General features: G+C 38.5%; 2 pseudogenes; one reads left to right on the forward strand and one right to left on the reverse strand.

The window, feature by feature from the left end:
• Positions 1 to 1,469: 1,469 nt before the first annotated feature.
• LOC109013430 lies at positions 1,470 to 5,146 on the forward strand (annotated as a pseudogene).
• Positions 5,147 to 5,383: 237 nt separating this feature from the next.
• On the reverse strand, positions 5,384 to 25,029 carry LOC109013431 (annotated as a pseudogene).

The raw sequence follows: 25,029 nt of genomic DNA on the forward strand, positions 1-25,029 counted from the left end.
TTTTGTTTTTTTTTTTTTTTTTATTGAATAATTAAAAAAATATTTTTTAATGATATTGTGATTTTTTTATTTTTTTTAAAAATGTTTATGATGATTAAAAAAATACATAAAAAAAAAACAAAAAAACAAAAAAAATAAAATACCTATTCGGGACACAAAATGGGTCCCGAGCAGTGCCCAATTTTTAATTTGAATAAAATGAGAAAATTGCAACACTACCACGTTCTTGACCTTTCTCTCATCCGCCCCAAACGTGGGGTTGGGGGAAAAAAGTCTCCACATCCATTGAAGTCTTTGACGGGATCAATGCGGAAGTATGTTCTTGTCGACAAGTAATCAGAACTAAAAAATAAAGACCAAACAATACGTCGAGCAATATATAAGATTAATTATCTATAAGAAAGTTTAATAAGAAATTAAATATATCCACAAATGTGCTATTTGAACATATAAATTATAATATTAGATGAACCTGAAAATTTGAAGATCTTAGAATTCAAATATTTGATGAAGGCCACATTATTTGAAATTTTGAAGTAGAAATCGCGCCCTGTCAGCAACATGTAATGATCGCCTATCTCTGGATGAGAAAAGTCTCCACGTCCCTCAAATTTGTAATTGATCATCATCGGGTCAACGTGGAAGTCTTTCCTACTTTAGCTAGTTTGGATTTTAAATTCATCTCAACTCATCATTATAATTTTTTTTAAATTTTAATATAAAATATAAAAAATAATTCAAAATTTTAAAATTTTAAAATAATAATAATATTAAAAAATAATATTCAAATAATATTTTATCATCTAAGTTCAACATCCAAACACAAATTACTTTCCTAAAAACCAGACTATAAATTTCAATAATTTTAAAGTCTGTGGAATCTTAAAATAATATGAATGGTTATGGAGTGTTAAAATTACTAAAAAAAAACACAATATATTTTGTCCTCTTTCATTTTAAATGTATTTCATTGAAATTAGTACTCACAAAGTTTAAAATAGAAAATAGTTTTTTTTTTTAAAAAAAAAAAAGTAAAATAGAAAATAGTTAAAAACTGTACAATATTGACGTCCCGGCCACAAATTGCGCATGCAACTATTAGTATTTAATCACATCAAGGACGTTGTTAAGATGCAATAATACACTTTAAATTCAGTATAAGTAGTACCGTGTTGAAACTATATATAATAATTAAGATCAATTCCCCAAATGGAACCTATATATAATTAATACATGAATATAGTCAATGAGTCGTCGCATGCATGTAGGACAAGTCTTGAGGGTCGATTTCAAGGATTAATAAATGTATTGGCTTTCAAAAGGAAATTTCAATGCAAGATGAATATTCATTCCATGGAAATTTCTAGGATGATTTATTCAATTATTTCACAGGCCTAGCTTGATAGTATCTTTTCTTATATATAATATAGTCTTGCCTAGTACTAATCGGCCATTACTTCCTCATAAAAATGGCAGCAGCCTCTCTTTCCATTTCCATACCGATAGTAGCATGGGCTATCTGGATCTTGTTATGCGGAAAGTGTTTGGATAATGCACTTCATCAGCTACTTGTTGCTGCATTTGGATCATCTGCCCTTCAACTTAAACAAGCCAAGGCTTTGAGGGAGACTAGGTGGTGGTCGTCCACTACTGCCCAAGCCAGTAGTAATTATTCAAGTGCTTGCCTCTGGGATGGTATTACTTGCAATGCTGGTGGAAGCGTCACAACCATCGATAAATCTCATTCTAGTTTGGGAGGTCAGTTGAACAAACTCAACCTCTCTTTCTTCCCAAATTTAGATAGGCTTGATCTTAATGGGAACCTCCTTACGGGGCTCATCCCAATTGAGATAGGGATGCTAAAGAACTTGGTCTATTTAGACCTTCATTCAAATTTGCTCGTCGGTCCAATCCCTGCCACTTTGGGTTATCTAACTAATTTGGAATATTTAGACCTTGGTTTGAACAACTACATCAATGGATCCATTCCCCCCAAGATAGGGATGTTGAAAAATCTGACCACTTTATACCTTGATTTGAACATGCTCGTCGGTCCAATCCCTTCCACTCTGGGCTGTTTAACTAGTTTGGACTTTTTGTACCTGAATCATAATGAACTCAATGGATTCATTCCCTCCGAAATAGAGATGCTGAAAAGTTTGACCTCTTTAGACCTTTCTTTCAACATGCTCGTCGGTCCAATCCTTTCCACTCTGGGCCATTTACCTAATTTGAAATATTTAGACCTTAGTCAGAATCAAATCAATGGATTCATTCCCTCCGAAATAGGGATGCTGAAAAGTCTGACCTCTTTAGACCTTTCTTTCAACATGCTCGTCGGTCCAATCCCTTCCACTCTGGGCCATTTACCTAATTTGAAATATTTAGACCTTCGTCAGAATCAAATCAATGGATCCATTCCCCCCAAAATAAGGATGCTGAAAAATCTGACCTCTTTATACCTTTCTTTGAACATGCTCGTCGGTCCAATCCCTTCCACTCTGGGCCATTTAACTAATTTGAGATATTTAGACCTTCGTCAGTATCAAATCAATGGATCCATTCCCCCCGAAATAAGGATGCTGAAAAATCTGGCATATTTATTCCTTTCTTCGAACATGTTCGTTGGTCCAATCCCTTCCACTCTGGGTCATTTAACTAATTTGGAATCTTTAGGCCTTAGTCGGAATAAAATCAATGGATTCATTCCCCCTAAAATAGGGATGCTGAAGAATTTGATCGTTTTAGGCATTAGTTCGAACATGCTCATTGGTCTAATCCCTTTCAGCCTATGTAATTTCACTAATTTGAAACATCTGGACCTTTCTCGGAATAAAATTAATGTATCCATTCCCTCCGAAATAGGGTTGCTTAAAAATTTGAGCTACGTTAACCTTAGCCATAACTTTATTAGTGGAGAAATACCTAGTGCACTTGGGACTATTGCCCCACTTTTGACCTTGGATCTTAGCTACAATAATCTTACGGGAAGCATTCCCTCTTCTCTCACTGGTATACAAAGACTCGACTTTTCACATAATTCTTTGGAGGGTCAAATTCCAGACAATTATGCTCTGTATCATACCTCCAACACATTAAATGACAATAAGGATTTATGCGGTCAGTTCAAGAATTTCCCTCCATGTCCTAAAGGTAAAAAATCAAACGTAGTCGAAATAGAAACTTTTGTACCCATCAGCATTTTCCTTGGATTCCTGTTTATTGGGTGGGGTATTCTCTTGTCTTGTTGTGCATTCAAGGAAAATCAGATTGAGTTTAGGGGATCAAAGAATGGAAACATATTCTCGATATGGAATTATGACGGACATATTGCATATGAAGACATTATTGAAGCAACCGAGGATTTTGATATCAGATATTGCATTGGAACTGGTGGTTATGGTAGCGTTTACAGAGCGAAATTACCAAGCGGAAATGTGGTTGCCTTAAAGAAACTTCATCAAAGAGAGGCTGAGAATCCAGTTTTCTATAAGAGCTTTATAAATGAGGTGAGGGTGTTAACAGAGATAAGACATCGAAATATTGTGAAGCTGCATGGGTTCTGTGTACATAAAGGATGTAGATTTTTAATTTATGAGTACATGGAAAGGGGAAGCCTATTCTGTGTCCTAAGAAATGTTGACGAAGCTATGGAACTGGATTGGAGTAAGAGGGTAAACATCATCAAAGGCATAGCACACGCTTTATCTTACATGCATCATGAATGCATCCCAGCAATTGTTCATAGAGATATATCATCCAACAACATTTTGCTGAACTCCAAATTCCAAGGTTTTATATCTGACTTTGGAACAGCTAAACTCCTTGATCCTGACACCTCCAATCAAACATTGGTTGCTGGCACTTATGGTTACATTGCCCCAGGTAAATTGTTAATTGGTTATTTCTACCACAACAATGTTATTTAAATTATTTAATTAAGAATATTGAATATAATCATTCCATTAGTCATGTATCTAGATATTTTTCAAGATTATTTTTCTTTACCTTTTTCTTATTGTTAGATTTACAATTTATGAATAGCTATTACCAATTAAGCTAAAAGGATATTAAGTTGATAAAACTAAAAAGACATGCAATAAAATCTAAAATTCCAATAATCTAAAATTATAAATTTAATTAGATATATTTGTTGTTCATTTAATTTTATGTTTAGCATAATCGCATATATTATTTTAGAATAATACATTTGGAGAGTGGATAATGAGACTATATAGGAATAGTTTGCAACTAGCAATAATATAATAATATATATAGTACCTTTCTATACTCAAAGTTTCATGATTTAAATATCATATAATACTAGTCCTAGATCTGATCGAATAATGTGCGAGCTAGCTGAATAATCTAAGATATCGATTAAGAATATCATATATAATTTCTAAATATTTAATTTTAAGATATTTCAAATAAATTTAAAATGTTTTTTAAAATTCATAAAAAAATTTAGATTCAAATTATATCCTCTACGCAAAAAAATTAAAAAATAAATAGTTGAAACTAGAACCCATTTTTGTGAACTTTGTTTATTTTTCATAATATTATATAATGAAGTTGTCAATCTTTATTTAAAGGATTTGTATTTTGAAAACAAAAGATTATTATTGATAACTTGATTAAATATTATTCTTCATTCAATAATTTTACTGTTAAATTATAATTATCAAATTAATTAGATGTATTACTATTCAATGACCGCATTTAGTCGTTCTCATCGTTTTTTTCTTTCTCGATAGAGTTTGCCTACACGATGACAATTACTGAAAAATGCGATGTATATAGCTTTGGAGTGGTGGCACTAGAAGTATTAATGGGAAGGCATCCAGGAGAACTCCTGTCCTCATTATCATCATGATCATCATCTCAAAATATGATCCTAAATGAAATATTAGACCAATGCTTGCCACCTCCAAATCTTCTAATTGGACAAGATATTTTACTTGTTGCTACAATAGCATTTGCATGTCTTCACACTCAGCCAAAGTCTCGGCCTACAATGAAATGTGTGTCACAAGAATTTCTCTCTTGCAAGAAGCCAAATCCCATACCCTTCACTACGGTTTCACTCCTGCAACTGTGGAAACAAGCAGCATATGTGGCTGGATCAGGATTTGCTTATTGTTAGGGTGTTTTGTGTGATGTCAATGTGTCGTTTACATTTATCGGTCCCTTTTCAAGAATAATATTATTTGTAAGCATTCTAAATCACCCCCATAAACCTGAACTACTCACTTTTCAAGGTTGGAAGCGGCTAAAATAGAATAGGGCCAGCGTGTTTGTATGAGATAAGTGTGCAAATAGAAAGTAGAAGTGAATTAAGTAAAATATAATAGAGAATTTCAGTAGACTCATCATTTCTTCTTCATGAACAAAAGGCTTTCAGAATATCTTTGATATTAGGATCATCCCCAGCTTCTCTGTCCTACTCAAAAATAAATAAACAAATTTTACATCTAGTTAAAGTAGTATCTAGCATAAGAGCTTAGAACTTTAAAGCCTTGAGTTGAGTCTTTTGATACTCCTCTCCGATCTTAATTGCATAAGAAAAATATATTTCGATAAGGTTAATAAAAGTGTAAAAATATGCACGTTAATTGGTCTGTGCATTAGGAAAAAAAGGAAACTGTTGATTAAGAACAAATATATAATAATGTTCATATTGATGATTAACCGTGTTCTGGGCATGAGGACAAAAGAGAAAGGGACACGCTGTGTTGAGGAACTTAATTACCTTGTGAATGAATGAGATGTTAGTTTTGCTAGGACCTGAAATTATAATTCCACCTTGCTGCTTGAGAAACAACAAACTTCTACTTGTTAATTTAAAAAAAATGAAAAAAACTATCACTCAGAAAATAGTATTTTTCTACCATTGCAGTAGACAACTCATATTTGACAAGCTTAGCCAAAATAGATAAAGATCATTAAACCAATTGTCTTATTGAATGCAGGCCTTATAATCTATGCACTTCTATACGTTTTTTTTTTTTCAATTTAAACATTAGTGTAGAGTCAACCGTTGTCAGATTTCTTTGGTGGCTTTCTTGGGATCTTGTTTAAGCCACCAATGAGATTTTGTTGCGATGGATCTAGGTTTTGTTGATAATATCATTAAGTCAAGTCGGGATGGAGGTTTTGTTGATAGCTGCTAGGAGTTCAAGAAAAGTACATAATTGGATACTTTGATCTCATCATAAAAAATAAAAATAAAAAAATGGATACAGTAGTTGCAACTAGATGTTTTGCATACCAGACACCTCTAGTCATGGTGTCCTTTTCAAATGAAAGCTTCCAGTCTTGTCGATAACCTTCCATGTATAACTGTATTATTTTGAGACTTGCATGTAGTGTCACATAAACAACTAAACTAAGAATTCCTAGATGGAATCACAAAGTGCTAATTTTCACAAGCACCTTATGTAAGCCACAAGTACTAGTAGAGTTACCAAAAATGGAATTTCACATACTTTAGGAGTGAATGTAGTTGGAACACCTGAGACAAATTGTAAAACCTCATACGACGAGTGGGTTGGGTTGGCATAAACTTCTGAAACAAACAAGAAGTTCTATTAGCAGGCTGCAAAATTAAGACATTACAATTTTTTTTTCAGTTGGAAGTATAGACTCCATAGCATAAAATTGAAGAGATTTCATTTTCATTCTTTTGCACCCTTGCTTTGATGAGTAGTAAGGTCTTTCCACAATGCAGGTTGCTTTGCAACAACATGAATGGCACCGTCATTGTTGCAATCACCAAACATTCACCATCTCATCCTCATCATTATCACATTATTCATATTATCATCATCATCAATTGACAACAAAAACAATGGTTCCTTATCCACATAGATTTCTACAACATAAAATTGAACAAATTTCTCCTTCATTCTTTTACACCGTTGCTTTGATGACTAGCAAGGTCTTTTCACAATACATGTTGCTTTGCAACAATGAAAATGACACCATCATTGCTGTCATCACCAAACCTTCACCATCTCATCCTTATCATTATCACATTATTGCGTTATCATCATCATCAATTGGCAACAAAGCCAATGGTTCCATATTCACATAGACCCCTTTATTATAGAGTAATTGAAATTTCAAGATATAAATATTTTAAGAACTTAAATATAAACAAGAAATTTAAAACAGAAAACAAAATGGAACTAGAAGTGCACATGTAATTTACCCAAGCACACCATCTCATCTCCATGTTTCCATTTTACTCCATTGATAGTAAAATCAAAGTAGAACTTGATGTACCACGACTGATATAATAGAATTCAAGTAGTATACAAATTCTTCATAAACATACCTCATTTGAATTTTGTTTGCTTAGTAAATGCCCTTGTTTGCATAAAATTATGGCTTCAAGTTGCTTAAAAAAATTAAGTTATTTCCTTGATAAAAAACTGAGGCAAAGGGTGAGAAATGATTTCAGTGAAGCATAACATTGTTAGTCATATTTACCCTTAAAATTCACGTGAAGAGTGCCATTGGTTTCCTCATGAAACTTTCATACATATTTACAATTACCTTTATTCCAAGGATGACATATTGACACCCAACAAATGCACGAGCATCTTATTATTGTCTACTTAATTCATCTATTAAGTCTTACTGAAGCAAGTATCAACAGTTCAATTAATCATCAGTACATACTTGATCAATACTACCAGGTCCGATTACAACCAAAGCCACACCTGATGCATCCACTATATCTTGTCAACATATCATATATCAACACTATGTTGACATAAGCACTTCCCACTTATCATTTTAAACCAACAAAAATTAAAGGGAAGATGCCAATAAGTTATTAAATCTTTTTTTTTTTTGGCTGCTGTAAGGGTACATGGGGTGACTAGAAATGGCTTCTCTATCTGGATGTGAACGTAGTAGCACCCTACCTGCTGGGAACCGATCGAATAGGAGAGTCCTAGACGAAGAGAGGCCTCAGGTGCTTCTTGAAGTCGAGTTTAAATCACAACTTAGACCCTAGCCCTACTAGGGAATTGAATGAATCCTTTGGTAGCTAATACTAATAGTCTAAGGTGAGTCCATATTCAGATTCGAGCTCATGATCTAGTACATGTCAAACCACTTAGGCATAACCCAAAAAATATTGAGCCACCACCCTTGGTGGTAGGTCATTATGTCTTCTACAGGCTACAAGAACTCATTATAAATCTAACTATGTATTGCCCTTCCTTGGAAATATCCATTCAATTGATTTGAAGCTGGCAGTGTAACACTCTACTCATTCCTTCTTAGTTACGTTCTTTCTTTCTGACGTACGTTCCTTCTTTCTGACGTAAGCAAATTCCAAGGACAGAAAATTTGTAACCGTCCACCCCTTCTCTCTAGCGACTGCTAGCCTCATCATGCGTGCTAAACCTCGATAGCGTGTTTTCAAAGATAATATGACTTCTAAGGCATGCCCAATGTTTTAAATGTGCTGTAAATATTTATAAGGAGTATTTTCAGTGTTATTGAACTAAACTTGATTTTAAATAAGACAATTATATTATTTTTGAAGAGCACCAAAAATATTATAATTGTTGGAAATAATTTAAATATTAATTATTAAAATGATTACAGTTATTTAAAATATTATGAGATTTAAATTATGTTGAAAACTCTAATTTAATTAAATGGCTTCATTCTCTTAAAAATATTAAATAAGACTTCATCATTTTATTAATGATGAAGGAATATTATTTTATAAATTAAAGTTAATTTAAATAATATTCTACCTTAATTTCTCTAAGTGCTTTTAATTAAGTTAGTGTTTACGTATTTTTAAATCAGTGTTTTAATCCCTCATCGTTAGATCATTTTGTAGATCCCAAGACGAAGGGATTGGATTAAATACCCAGGCCCCTCTCTTCCTTCCCCCTCACTTTTCCCTCTCCTCTCTCTCTCTCTCTCTCCTCCATCTCCTTCAATGTACGTCTTACGCAACTCTCCCCCATGCCCGATTCCTCCACTGTCCAGCCCGATGTTGTCGTGCGTCGATGAGCCTCACCGCCCCTTCCACCGGCACCACCTCACTCGAGCGAGTTCCCCCACACTAGTCTCCCTCTCTCACGCTCTCTCTTCCTCTCTCTCGGCAGTGCACAACCCGAATGGGGTTGATGTTGCTGCATTGTCGTGCGCCATCTTCCGGCACCACCACCTCCAAGGTAGCCTCCCCTCCCATCGGCCATCCTCATCCAGCGAGCTCGGCCTCCATCCCCCTGCCGTTGCCCCCACGAAGTCCACCTCTCTCTTGTATGGGTTCTCCACACCCACAGTGGAGCTCCACCTCCTCTGGCCACCGACCACCCTCTCCGGCATCCTTAGACCACCACCGACCCATCCCAACCACCGATGGCCCCGATCTGCCACCTATGCTCCCTCACTCTCCCTCACTCTCTCATGACATCTCTCCCTCTCACACAAGGCTAGTTTCCCCTCCACCACCGTGGACTACCGTGCCACCACCACCTAGCCTCCACAGCTCCACCAGCAACCTCCCTTGGTCTAACCCTAAGCCCGTACCACCACTTTATGTGGTGGACAGCCAGTACGCACGGTGGACAGTCACTACGCGTGACTGACTGCCACTGCACATGGCCAGATCCGCCGTACTATGCTCCTTACCACCATCACAAGGCCACCATGAGCCCTTCCAAGACCACACTTAGCTATCCAGCCACTTAAACAGTCATCGTAGGCTGTATAGCTACCCCGTACGTTCCTTCCAAAGTCATCGACTGTGACGGTCAGCGAGCAACGCACGAGTTATCCCATCGATGGTATAACCCTCTATCCCTCGTTATTTATGTTATTAGTTGATTGGTTAGGTTGTGGACTATGCTGTTAGGGTTGTGGAGTTCGTTGTGTAGTATGGAGATGTGTTGTGTTGTGTAGTGCACTGTGAAGTATTGGGCGTAGTTGGAAATTGTGCTGTGCAGTGTTGTGGATTGTGTTGTGTAGTGCTATGGAGTATGTGCTATAATGGTGGTGTGGCGTTGTGTGGAACGGGAAGAGTGCACGTAGAGTGTACTCAGTGTGGCGTAGTGTGTATGAAGGGAGTATATGTTGAGTGTACTCCATGTGATGGAGTGATGCACTATATGGCGGGTACGCCACAGTGATGATGTGGCGTAGCGTGTAAGAAGGAGTACACGTGGAATGTACTCCATGAGGTGAAGCGACACACCGTGTGGCGTGTCGCAGAGATAAGGATGGTTGTGTAGTTGATGGGCATAGAGCGTGGTGAGTAGTGTCGGGAACTGTGAAGTAGTTATGGTGTCACCTGTAGTCTGAGTTGACAAGTGTCACCGTGTTGGACTTATGGCTGGGAGTATGTGTGAAGTAGAAGAAGAAGTATAAGAGTGCGCAACGGAAGCATGACTGGGGAATGTCATGAAGTGTCATGGTTACTGGCAGTCGTGCTTGCGATGGGTGAAGAGTTAGTATAGGAATGGCGTAACAGCAACGTGACAAGATGTCACGATGTGACAGGAGTACGTGAGGGACCGTACTCGTGATGTGTTAGGAGTTGGCATAGAAATGACATAACAGGATGTCAGGTGACGTGACATGTTCACGGTGTCACTTGGGAGTAGTCTCGAGCTATATGACGTGATGTAAGGTGTAGTTGTGAACGGAGTTTTGTCGTGCTAAGTGTTGGGATGAACTGTCAAAAGGGAAGAGTAGCATGAAAAGTCATGCTAGCTGGGTTAAGAGAATGTTGATATCAGAGTATGGTGCTTGTTTACACAAGCAGGTGATCAACGTGTTATATGTTGATCTTAGGTGATAAAAGGGGTAAGGTACATGTGTAATCTTGTGAGACACATGTACCGGACAGATTCACCATATGTAATGGGTAATTTGTCATAAGCATAGTTATACGGTGCTTAAGCCTTAGAGTTGGCTTAGAGCCGTGTGGCTTGTATGGATGGGAATGAGGATTTAGTGTGAACTAAGGTGCATGAAGATAGTGATGGGTGTATTGTTTAGGATTGGAATGTGTGATTCTATTGGTCAGAATCATGCGTCTGAATGTGGTTAGTAAGAAGAGTAAGACGAAGGTCCTAGTGTCTTAATCCTAAGGTGAATCATGGGTTCACTTTAGTGGATGAGCACTCGAGGCAAGACCTTGAGTTGGAAGATGTGGTGACCGTAAGTAGATCCCAAAAGTTTTAGCATAGTAAAGGGCAGGTAAGTGCAGGAAATAGAAGGATAGTGTTTTCAAGTAAAGTGTAATTTTATTCTAGTTAAAGTTTCTTATGTACTAGATAGAGAATGACACTAAGGTTATGTGTATGCGTGTAGGTTATCATCTGACATGCACATGAATGGACTGCATGATATGAAAGCAGTATGGAGTCCAGGTAAGTATTATGTTCATACTCTTCTAGAGTTTTCTAAAATATACGAAAATGAAAAAGAAATGTTTTTCCTTCACGATGCCTTACTAAACGACACAAAAGACATTTTACGAAAACATGTTATGTGTTCAAAGGTATAAGTATGTACGACCCTCCTTGGTAGCCCATGTTTACGCACCAAAAGTATTATTTGTATGCATGACAGGAGTACGCAGTATCTATTGTATGTATTTTCTAAGAAAATCAATGAACTGATGTTTTATGATGCCATGAACTGATGTTTTACGGACGCCATGAAAAGATGGTGTTTAAGCTCATGCTTTTAAAGGACGTTTTTCCATAAACAAGCTGTTAAATGAAAAGGATTGAAATGAAATGAACATTTACTGTATGAAAATACGTAACGACCACATGAATGAATGCAAAGGGTACCAATGAATGGGTAGATTGCAATGTCGGGTAAGCAATACTGGAAGTGCACCCAGTGTTGCTCCCCATGAAAGGGATTCCCAACCCGTGGCCACGGGCGGAGTTCGGGTCCAAAAGAAGATCGCAAACCCCAACACATGGGGCGTAACAGTGTGTACCAGCCAATGAAAGTGATCAAAAAGAATGTATAAATGCACGAATGCACGAACTCTTTAAGAAATGAAATAACTGACCGGAGAAACGTTTTACGAATAGAAAGCCTATTTTAAAAATAAAACCCCATCCAGTGACGTTTTGAAATGAACGCACGTATGCATGTATGTATGCACATATAGTATGTATGAATGATGAATGCATGAATGAAAACCTATGTTATTATATTTTAACTGTATGAAGTAATGCTTATGAGTCATCGACTCATTTTAGTTTTTATGCATGCTCCTCCACCACAGGAACTGAATGAAGTACGAGTCAGGACAGACACGACCATGGGGAAGAGCATGGAAGCCTAGGCATGAGAGTTTAAATGTATGAGAGGCCTTTTTATTGTAAAAATTAATGTTTTCTGCTCTAAACTTCTTTTATTCTCAAAACACATTTTATTTTATAACGTAGAGTCTTGCACCCTAGATATGGAAGCAAAAAGTTTTAAATCGAACGGTAATTCCCGTCGTCCTCTCTAAAATCATTTTATAAAATGTCCCACCATAAGGACGGGCGTTACAGACAGTGATATAAAATAAAAAATTTTCCTCATCACAGATCCAACAATTTCTAATTAGCATCAACTTTTTCATCTAATTTATGCTCCTCAACAATCTTTCTTTGTTGTTAATATCATGGGGAAGCAAATATTTTGTTCCTTTTCGCAAGTAGAATTTATGTTATAACATAATGAATGAACTCATGACATCTACAGTCCATCTTGTCACAACCCGCTCTTTCTTCTTACGTACGGTTGTTCCTTCTTACGTACAGTTCTCTCTTTCTGACATAAGATTCCTTCCTTCTTACGTAAGCAAGTGTTGAGGACGGAAATTATGTAAACCGTCCGCCTCTTCTCTCTAGCGACTATGAGCCTCGTCATGCGTGCCGAACCATGATGACGTGTTTTGAAGGATATTGTACGACTTCTAGGGCACGTCCAGTGTTTTAAATGTGTTGAAAATATATTTATAAAGAGTATTTCCAGTGTTGTTGAACTAAGCTTGATTTTAAATACGACAATTATAATATTCTTGAAGAGATCCAAAAATATTATAATTGCCAGAAATCATTTTAATATCATTATTAAAATGATTTCAACTATTTAAGATATTATAAGATTTAAATTATGTTGAAAGCTTTTATTAATTAAATGGTTTTATTCTCTTTAATATGTTAAGTGAGACTTCATCATTTTATTAATGATGAAGGAATATTATTTTATAAACTAAAGTTAGTTTAAAATAATATTCTACCTTAATTACTCTAAGTGCTTTTAATTAAGTTAATATTTACGCATTTTAAATCAGTGTTTGAGATCCACCGTTAGATCGTTACATGGATCCCCACTGCACGACACCCTCTCTTTCTCCCTCACTTTTTCCCGTAGCTCTCTCTCTCTCCTCCATCTCTCCTTTGGCTTGCACTGCACGACACCCTCCCCTTGCCCGAAGCCTCCATGCCCCAGCTCGGCGCCGCTAGCCCTCACCGCCGGCACCACCAGCTCCACCTCACGCCGGCGAGCTCAACCAGCCCAGCCCCTCTCCCTCACGCTCCCTCTTCCTCTCCGCTGGAAGTGCAAAGCCCGAATGGGCTTGGTGCACATAGCGCCGCCGTGCGCCGTCCTCCAGCACCACCACTCCCACGGCAGCTTCCTCTGCCACTGACCACCACCCTCCAGCAAAACCAGCACCTCCCATGCAGCCACCTTCTCCCTCCGTTGCACACACGAACTCACAAGGAGGCCCATGCACAGCTTCACAGTGCGCGGCCTCTAGTGCCGCCATGCGCGACACCCACGGCCACCAAGCGACGCCATAGACCTCCTCTCCCCTTCCCCTTCCTCCTCCACATGACCCGAAGCCCATAGCCTCCCTCCACCTCACTGCTTGTTTCTCCTCTCACGCAAGGCTTTTACACCTTCCACTGCCGTGCATCGCCACCCACGGTAGATGACCACTATCTCCAGCCTCCTTAGGCCACCACCGAGCCAACCCAACCACCTACGGCCTCGATCTACCACCCAAGCATACACACTCTCTCTCACTCTCCCACGGCCTCTCACCCACTTCACGGCCTTGAACCGCCACTGTGAGCCACCGTGCCGCCACCTCGACGCCACCACGAGATCCATCACACCTCCCTTAGCCGAACCCTAGGTCCAAACCAGCACTTTATGTAATGGGTAACCACTGCACGTGATGGACAGTCACTGCACATGACTGACCACCACTGTACACGGCTAGATACGCTGTGTACTGCCTTTCACCGCCATCACGAGGCCATCACGAGCCCTTCCAAGACCACACCTAGCTATCCAACGCCTAAACAGTTACCGTACGTGGGTTAGCCGCCACGTATGACTCTTCTGACATCATAGGCTATGATGATCAACAAACAACGCACGGGTTATCCCGTCGATCGTATAACCCTCTATCTCTCGTCATTTATGTTAGATATTGATTAGTTGACTAGGTTGTGGACTGTGCTGTTGGTATTTGTGGAGTTGTGGTATTGTGATGTGGTGTTGTGTAACAAAGTGTTGGGCATTCTATGTAGTGAAGTGTTGGGCATATCTGTGTTGTATGGAGGTGCATTGTGCCATGTAGTGTGCTGTGAAGTGTTGGGCGTAATTGAAAAGTGTGATGTGTAGTGTTGTGGACTGTGTTGTAATGGTGGCGTGGTGTAAGTGGAATGGGAAGAGTACACGCTATGTGTACTTTATGTGTGACGTAGTGTGAGACAATGAGAGTATATGTGAAATATACTCTCCTGGCATATTGTGGAACGGGAAGAGTACACGCTGAGTGTACTCTGTGTCTTGTAATATGCATGCAGGGAGTACATTGGAAATGAACTCCAAGTGGCGGGGCGATGCACCATGTGACGGGAACGCCATAATGGTGATGTAACGTAATGCAGGTGAATGGAGTACACATGGAGTGTACTCCATGTGGTATAGTGATGTACCATATGACGGGTACACCATAATGGTGATGTGGCGTGATGAGTATGAAGGGAGTACATGTGAAATGTACTCCATATGGCGGATTAATGCACCCTACAGCGTGTATGCCATGTCATGTATGCCATAGTGGTGATGTGGCATAGCGTATATGAAGGGAGTACGCACGGAGTGTACTCCACGTGATGGAGTGACGCACCATATGGCGGGTATGCCGTAGTGGTGATATGCCGTAACGTACATGGAGTATACGCGGAGTGTATTCCATGTGATGGAGTAACGCACCATAGTATGCCGTAGTGGTGATGTGCCATAACGTGCATGGAGTATACACAGAGTGTATTCCATGTAGTGGAGTGACGCATCATATGGCGAATATGCCATAGTGATGATATGGCATAGCGTATGTGAAGGGAGTATACGAGGAGTGTACTCCATGTAGAAGAGCAATGCACCATGTGGTGCGTATGCCGTAATGGTGATGAGTTGTGGCATATATGAAGGAAATATGTGCGGAGTGTACTCCATGAAGTGCAGCGACACACCGTACGGCGTGTCGTAAAAATAAGGATGGTTGTGCAGTTGATGGGCGTAAAGCATGATGAGTATTGTCGGGAACTGTGGAACAGTGTCCCAAAGTAGTTGTGATGTGGCCTGAAGTCTAAGGTGACAAGTGTCACCATGTTGGACTTACGGCTGGGAATAAGGATGAAGTAGCGGAACAAGTGTAAGAGTACGCAGCGGAAGCATGACTGGGCAGTCGTGCTTACGATGAGTGAAAGTTGGTGTAGAATGGCGTAACGGGAACGTGATGATAGGTCACGATGTGACGAGAGTACGTGAGGAACCGTACTCGTGATTAGTTAGGAGTTGGCGTATGGAAGTGACGTGATGGGAACCAAGGTGGGCCTAGTCTTAAAGATATGTTGCAAGTTCCAGATGGGCCAAATACAAGTTCAAGGGCTTAAACGATGAAGTTTATGAAATTTGATGAATTTATTCATTGTGAGTTGAGTTTTACTCCTCTTGTTCTTAATTGAACTTTTGAACTTATCAAAGGTAAATCACAACCTTTGTGGCGTTCCTCCTTTGTAATCTGGGTTCTTGAGACGGGTTCTTCAACGGGTTTAGATTTTAATATAATCTAGGTTCTTGAAACGAGTTCTCATCGGGTCTAGGTTCTCCATCCATTGACTTGATTTTGGCTTTCTTGCGAAGTTTTCAAATTGACTGTGGGTTCAAGGGATTCCTTTCCCGCGGGTTCATATCATTTGGTATTCAGAGCAAGGTTTTCAATCAGGTCTGATTCTATCTTTTATTTCTTGCATATTTAATTCTAGGGCTTCATTGTTCTAGGATTGCCAAAAAGAAAAAAAAAATAGAAACAAAAAGTAGGCTGCCGAAATTCTTAGGGTTTTGGGTTTGGCTGAAATTTACATCTCCTAGGGTTTCAAAATTCTTGGATTTCTACATCTCTAAGTTTTTCCACTTCTTGGAGTGTCGTTTCATTGATTATCTTCTATTTCATTGTCAATTCTTCTATGCTTGAATTCAATTGCTTGATTTTCACAATTGAGTATTGCTGTTTGTGATTTAATTAAAGAAAAGAAAAGAAAAGAAAAGAAAAGAAAAGAAAAGAAAATTCAAAAAAAAAAAAAAAGAGAGAAGAAGAAGAAGAAAAGAAAAGGTAGCATATTCAATGGTTGCTACATAGTTACAAAAATGAGAAAGAAAGAAATTTGTTGATTGAACTTTATCATCAAAGGGGCTGCTGCATACATCACTAAAGTTAATATCTTGTCTTATTGTTACTCTTTCATCCGTATAACTTCATTGACTCTCGTGTCATTTTTATTCCTTCCATGTTTCTCTTGTTCTTGTTTCCTGGATCTAATTACTAGTTGGGATAAAACAAAGTTGCTTTCTATTGATTGTGTTCAATTAGTTCTTAAAGAACTTGAGTAAGAAAACTGTTGAGGTAAAAGGCAAGAGAGTGTGAGACTATTATCGGGAAAAAGCCACTAAGAGTGAAACACGAGTAGAGTGCCATTATTCGAGTGTAAACACGTAAGGGAGTGTGTGAGGTTTTCCACTAACATTCTTTTTGTGCAGCATATTATGATGTCTCATAGAAGTGACTCATCACCAAAAAGTGTGGCAGATAACTCATCATTTGTGTTGCAAGTTATGCAACAACAGTTTGAGCGGTTGAACTTGGTGTTGGGTGAAGTGAGGGATAGTATGGATAATCAAGAAGCAATGATTAGAAATCTGCAAGGTGAGAGAAATAGGAGGCGACGTGAGCCTAGAATTGAGAATGGGTATAAGAATGGAGTGTTTGGTGAGAATGAGGAAGGCTTAACATTTGAAGTTGGATTGGGTGGACATAGAGGAGTTAGGCATGGAAGAGGCCTTAGGGCAAACTCAGGGGGTCGAGATAGAGTAGATAAGAACCTTGGAAGCATCAAAATGAAAATACCATCATTCCAAGGTAGAACTGACCCTGAAGTTTATTTAGAGTGGGAGAAAAGAATAGAGTTGATGTTTGATTGTCATAATTACTCTGAGGAGAAGAAGGTGAAGTTGGCTGTAATTGAGTTCACTGATTATGCGGTTATTTGGTGGGATCAATTAGTATCCAATAGGAAGATGAATTTTGAGAGGCCTATAGAAACATGGAGAGAGTTGAAAGCTATCATGAGGCGGAGATTTGTACCTAGCCATTACTATAGAGACCTCTACCAAAAACTACAAAATCTTACACAGGAGTCTAGGAGTGTAGAGGATTACCATAAGGAGATGGAGGTGGCTATGATTCGGGCTAATGTAGTGGAGGATCAGGAGGCCACGATGACAAGATTTTGGAGTGGGTTGAATAGGGAGATAGCCAATGTAGTTGAGTTGCAACATTATAAGGAGGTAGAGGATATGGTGCACATGGCTATGGAGGTGGAGAGACGGCTAAAAGGAAAGGGTACATCAAAGTATACTTTGGTTTCTAGTACTCATTGGAAACCAAAGTGGGACAAAAATGATCAAGTTGTAACAAAGGAGAAGACCGAACCACCTAAGGGAAATGATTTGGGTGAGGCTGAAACCTCAAGAAAAAGAGAGAATGAGTTGAAAAACAATTGTAAGGCCGAGAGTTCAAAAAAAGAGGAGAGTGAAAGAAAAACAAAGAGTGAAAAGAACAAAGAGAGTGAGAGGAAAAAAGAGAATGAGGCCAAAACATCAAAAGAAAGAGAGAGAAAAAGAAAATATAGAGGTGGTTAAGAGTAAAGAAAAAAGAGTAGAGCGACAAGAGGAAAAAGAAAGAGAGGTTGCAGAGAAAAATAGAAAGACAAAAGTGAGTTTTTATGCTAAGGCCAGCTTTTATGCTAACGAATTTAACGACTATTTGCCTAGTGTTGTTGTTTCTTTGTTGCAGGGATATGAGGTCGTGATTCCTAGAGGTGTGTTTAGGGGATTGTCACCTATTAGGGAGATAGAGCACTACGTTGATCTTGTGCCAGGTGCGACAATTCCTAACCGACATTTATTTGAAGAACATGAGTTCCTGACACACTTAAAGGAACAAGGTAAGTTGTTGAGTAGAATGCATGCTAAGTGGGAGGACTGTATTGAGACTTTTCCTCGTGTATTCAAATACACACAAGGTAAGGAAAATTTTGTGATTGATGCTTTAGCAGGAAAGTATGTTCTTGTTTTCATTTTAGATGCAAGATTGTTGGGACTTGAATATGATATGGAATTGCATGCTAATGATGATGACTTTGCTAGTGTGTATGGAACAAGTGAGAAAGCATCGTTCGGTAAGTTCGATAAACTAGATTCGTACTTGTTTAGAGGGAATAGATTTTGTGTGCCTACTAGTTTTTTGCGTAAGTTGCTTGGGTGTGATAGACATGCTGGTTTGTTCGGTGACCTTGGTGTAAGGAAAGATTTAGGTTTGTTTCTTGAACGTTTGTGGGAGTATCATTTGCTATTCATTGAATTGTTACATGGACTTTTCCGGGAGTATCATTTGCCATTCATTGAGTTTGCATATTGGAGTGGTCATTTTGGTTCGAGGAAGACTTTAGATGTGCTTCATGAACATTTGTGGGAGTATTGTTTACCATTCATTGAGTTTACATATAATTGGAGTGTTCATGCTACTACTAAATTTTCACCATTTGAAATTGTTTATAGACTTGATCGATTTACTCCTTTAAATTTAACACATTTACCTGTTGATGACAGGAGTAGCTTGGATGGTCTTTTCCAAACTCTTGAACAAATTAATGAAAATGTGGAGATTCGAGGTCGAATCCTTTTGAGGAGAGGGGGAATGATGGGAACCAAGGTGGGCCTAGTCTTAAAGATATGTTGCAAGTTCCAGATGGGCCAAATACAAGTTCAAGGGCTTAAACGATGAAGTTTATGAAATTTGATGAATTTATTTATTGTGAGTTGAGTTTTACTCCTCTTGTTCTTAATTGAACTTTTGAACTTATCAAAGGTAAATCACAACCTTTGTGGCGTTCCTCCTTTGTAATCTGGGTTCTTGAGACGGGTTCTTCAACGGGTCTAGATTTTAATATAATCTAGGTTCTTGAAACGAGTTCTCATCGGGTCTAGGTTCTCCATCCATTGACTTGATTTTGGCTTTCTTGGGAAGTTTTCAAATTGACTGTGGGTTCAAGGGATTCCTTTCCCGCGGGTTCATATCATGATGTAACAGGATGTCAAATGACGTGACAATGTCACGGTGTAACTTGGGAATAGTCTTGAGCTATATGACGTGACATGAGACGTAGTTATGAATAGAGTCTTGTCATGTTAAGTGTTGAGATGAACTGTCAAAAGGAATGGATAGCAAGAAGAGCCATGCTAGCCGGGTTAAGAGAAGGTTGGTATCGGAGTATGGCCCTTGTCCTTCGAAGCTGGTGATCAACGTATTATGTATGTTGATCTTAGGTGATAAGGGGTAGAGTACATGTGTAATATGGTGAGACACATGTACTGGACGGATTCACCATATGTAATGGGTAATCGGTTCTGAGTATGGTTTAACGGTGCCTAAGCTTCAGAGTTGGCTTAGAGCCATATGATTTGTATGAATGGGAATGAGGACTAGTATGGGCTAAGGTGCATAGAGATAGTGACAAGTGGACTATCTAAGGAAGGGATGCGTGACTTAGTTGGTCTGAGTCATGCATTGGAACGTGGTTAATGAGAAAAATGAGACAGAGGTCTTAGTGTCTTAATCCTAAGGTGAATCATGGGTTCACTTTAGTGAATAAGTGCTGGAGACAAGACCTTGAATTGGAAGACGGGGTGACCGTAATGGGTCCCCGAAGGTTTTAATTTAGTAAGGAACACGTAAGAACACGGGATAGAAGGAGAGTGTTCTAAGTGAAGTGTAGCTTATGCTTTCTAAGTTTAAGTTGCTTATGTACTAGATAGAGAATGACGTTAAGGTATGTGTATGCATGTAGGTTGCCATTTGACAAACACATGAATGGACTGCATGACATGCAAGGAGCATGGAGTCCAGGTAAGCGTTACGTTCATACTCTTGTAGAGTTTTCTAAAAGATACGAAATGAAAACGAAATGCTTTTCCTTTAAGATGCTTAAGAAAATGAAATGAAAGACGTTTTATGAAAGAAGACGATTAGTGTTCAAAGGTATAAGTATGTACGACCCCTCATTGGCAGCCTCTTTTTACGCACCCAAAGTATTAATTGTACGCATGTGAATGGATGACTATACGGCGTATCTATTGTATGTATTTTCAAGAAAATCAACGAATTGATATGTTACGATCATGAAACAAATGTTTTCTCATGAAACGACGTTTTCTCACGAAAAAGAATGTTTTGTCACGAAAGGCAAAGAAAGACAAGGAAACGGACGCTTTCATGGATCCTATGAACTGACGCTCTCATGGACGCCACGAGGTAATGCTCGTGGACACCACGAGAGAAGACGTTTAAAGGTGATGCTTGTGGATACCATGAAGGCTGACGTTTCGGATGTTTTACGATGCCACGAACGAATGTTTTACGAATGTCATGAAAAGACTAAGTTTATGCACATGCTCGTGAAAAGATGTTTTCTCACAAAAACAAATGTTTTCTCATGAAATGACATGTAAATGAAAGATAAGAAAAGAATGAAAACTCCAACTCTTTCGAGCTGCCATGAATGAATGAAAGGACTGGAATGAAATGAATGAAAGCATGAAATGTATGAAAATACGTAACGGCCACATGAATGAATGAAAAGAGGTACCCAATGAATGAATGGGCAAATTGCAATGCCGGGCAGTAGTGCTGGTAGTGCACCCAGTGCTACACCCTAACGGAAATGAGATTCCAACCCGCGGCCACGGACGAATCCATTGGTCCAAAAGATCGCTAACCCTAACACACGGGGCGTAACAGTGTGTACCGGCCTATGAAAGTGATAAGAAAGAATGTATGTATGCATGAATGTATGTATGCACGAATGCATGTATGCACAAGAGCACAAGAGCACGGACTCTTTAAGAAATGAAGGCACTGACTGGGAAAATGTTTCACTACAAGAAAGCCCTTTTTAAAGTAAAACCAAGTACAATGGCTCTTGAAGAAATGAAGGCACTGACGGGAGACACGTTTCATGAAAAGAAAGAGTACCCCGTCGAGTGACGTTTTCAAACGAACGCACGCACGACACGTATGCATGCACGTATAAGTATGTACGAATGATGAATGCATGAATGAAAGTTTATGTTGCTATATTTTAACTATATGAAGTAATGCTTACAAGTCTTCGACTCATTTTAGTTTTTATGTATGCCCCTCCCCCACAGGAACTGAACGGTCAGGACAGACACAGCCCATGGGGAAGAGCACGGAAGTCTAGGAATGAGTTTTAAATGTAAGAGAGACCTTATTATTATAAAATCAATATTTTTCGTTGTAAATCTCTTTTATTACCAAAGCGTATTTTATCTGACAAACGTAGAGTCTTGCACCCTGGGTATGCAAGTGAAAAGTTTTAAAGGGAACAGTAAATCTCGTCGCCCTTTCTAAAAATATTTTATAAAAAGTCCAACTACAAGGACGGGGTGTGACACATCCACACACTTACCTTCTTGGTGGCAAGATAATCAACTCGTTTGCGGCAAAAGACACCTGCAAAATCAAAGACAAGTACAATACACAAAAGAATGATCGGTGTGCATTATTTGAGTGAAAATATTACCTCCATTAGCCTCTATCTATTTTCTATTCATTGTGACAGAAATTCGTTCGAAATAATGATATATATATATATATAATATTTATTTAAGAAACTGACTCGAAATGACGAGTGAATGCCATGACAGCTTTCTTAGCTTTCCACAAATCAAAAATCGGGATCGCATTTCCATTCAAATTGAACACTTTCTGTAACGCCCCGGTCCCGCACGGGTCGGAGAGTTACTTCCTAACACTTAAACTCACCTTTCAACAATATAAAAAAATAAACTCCAAATTCCCAATATCATATAAAAAAAATTGATTCAAGCCACTATACTTAAATCATCTCAATCAAAGCCTTAAAATCTTGATCCTCAGCTGAACCATCAAAATATTTGAAAAATATTATGGAGATAAGGGGTGAGTTATCAACAACTCAATAAGTAGAGAGCATATACTAACATATAAACATGAGCATTTATAAAGTTCAGTATGCAGAACAAGACATTTACTTTCAAAATGCATAAACAAAACTTTTTACAAAACATCAAAGCGAAATTTTTTAGAAAAACAAACTTGTTCTAAAAAAGAAAGTCCTTTGGCATATCCAACTGAAACATTATATTCATATCATCTCATAACATCACATCGGGACAAATACCATGTTTAACCCTCGTGGTAGGGTTATAAACCACCATTATACCCGTGGCTAGGCCGTATACCATGTTTCACCCCCGTGGTAGGGTTATAAACTACCATTATACCCGTGGTTGGGCCGTATACCATGTTTCACCCCCGTGGTAGGGTTATAAACCACCATTATACTCGTGGCTGGGTCGTATACCATGTTTTATCCCTGTGGTAGGGTTATAAACCACCATTATACCCATGGCTGGGCCGTATTCCATGTTTCACCCCGTGGTAGGGTTATAAACCACCATTATACCCGTGGCTGGGCCTTAACAAAAACAGAACGAAACATCATTGGAACCAGATCACATTCAAATACAGAATCAGAACTTCATACCAAGGTTTTCAAATGACACATCATATCAAAACAAAATACTGAATAGCTTCAGATCATTTCACATGTTTGAAATAAACAGAGTCCAAAATATCTTCATTTATTCATAACAAAAACTTTAGATTTTCATATTCGCTCCTTTTGTATAGTTTAGAAACAGAATGCGCAAAATTAGCTCATGTCTACATTAGTCATGACAGAAAATAATTTCTCTTATATAGAATTTATGCATATGCAGAACAAACATTTGAGGTCGTTTCATATTTCTTTTCAAACAAACATGCATATTTTCAAAGTCGACCTCATTTCATTTCTTTTATGCAAAACTAGTATATGAACCCCGCTTACCTCGACAACTTAGCTTTTCAGAAATTTCCTAAAAAATGTCGAGTCGACTATAAATCGTCACCTATAAAAATAATCACATAATTTTCATAAGTTTTTAATCAATCACGGATTTCGATATTTAAGCCTAAACTTCTTAAATAACGTGTTTTAATTCCTCAAAACTTAAAACGTTCATAATTCCAAAATATATCATCACTTCCTAAAATCACCAATATCCACCATAATCCATGTCAAACACAAAACATCAATATTTAAACTTGAAATAGCCAACAAATCTCATAGCATAAACCAATCACACCAACAACTCCATCATCCAATCCAACCGACCCCCTTACTCCTCGGACTCAGTCCGGCACAACCAACCAATTTACAGTAAATGTGAGTTAGCGCGAAAATACATTTAAATCTCAAAAGTTTTTTAAGAAAATACTTACAATGTTATAATATAATTTTTGAAAGATCATGGAGGTGCTAGAAGCGGCAACGTAGCAACAAAACAGTGCCAAATGCACTGTGGCCGTGGGTCTCAAAAACTCATTTTTGAATGGTGATAAACCAAGACCCGAGATTGCTAGAGTAGGGCTTAGGGATGTCGGTGAAGCTAGTGGTGGTGGTGGGTGGTGTGGGCGGCAATTTAAGGCCAAAAATGCTCAAATCGAAGATGGAGATAGATGGGCTTCACCGGTGACAGATTGGAACCAAGGATGGATGCATTAGGTTGCTAGGAGGTCGAGGATGAAGTGGTGAAGAAATGGTGGCCGGTGGTAGCGCGACGGCGGCGCGCGAGCAGAAGGAACGCCGCGGCATAGGGTTGCGCGTGGGGGCAAACGATGACGCTAGAGGGGCTAAGATTGGAGGGAGGTGGTCGCCGGAGGGTGGGGAAGGCCGTGGGCTGGGCGGTGTCGCCGGACAGAGGCGCACGGCGGCGGGCTGGGAGATGAAGGAAAACGCACGGGGAGAGGGAGAGAGGGACGTTGCGCAGGGGAGGAAGCAGTTCCGAAAAAAAAAAATGGAGGGAAAAGAATGAGGTCTAATCCTCACAACTTGGGTCACAAAAATCCAACGAAAATTATTTCAAAACAACAATTTAAATAAAATAAATTTAAACACAGTGACTAAGTAAAATAAAATAATTAAATCTAACAATACAACAATTTTAAAACCCACAAACTAATTTAAATTAAGAAGAATTTAAATGCATAACAATTATTAATATTAATGAAACATGTCAAATTTAATTTTCACAAATAAAAAAAAATCATAAAAAAAAATCTACTAAAATTTAAAAATTTGAAACAAGAGAATCAATTTTTTTAAATTAATAATAAATAATTTTTCAATTAAAAATATATTGAAATACGGGATGTTACACTTTTACTGTATCCAATACACTTGCGGTATCTTCACCCACCACTAAAGTTTCGGTACCTGTTGGCAT

The sequence above is a fragment of the Juglans regia genome, chromosome 3 (assembly GCF_001411555.2).
Source record: "Juglans regia cultivar Chandler chromosome 3, Walnut 2.0, whole genome shotgun sequence".
Classification (NCBI taxonomy): Eukaryota; Viridiplantae; Streptophyta; class Magnoliopsida; order Fagales; family Juglandaceae; genus Juglans; species Juglans regia.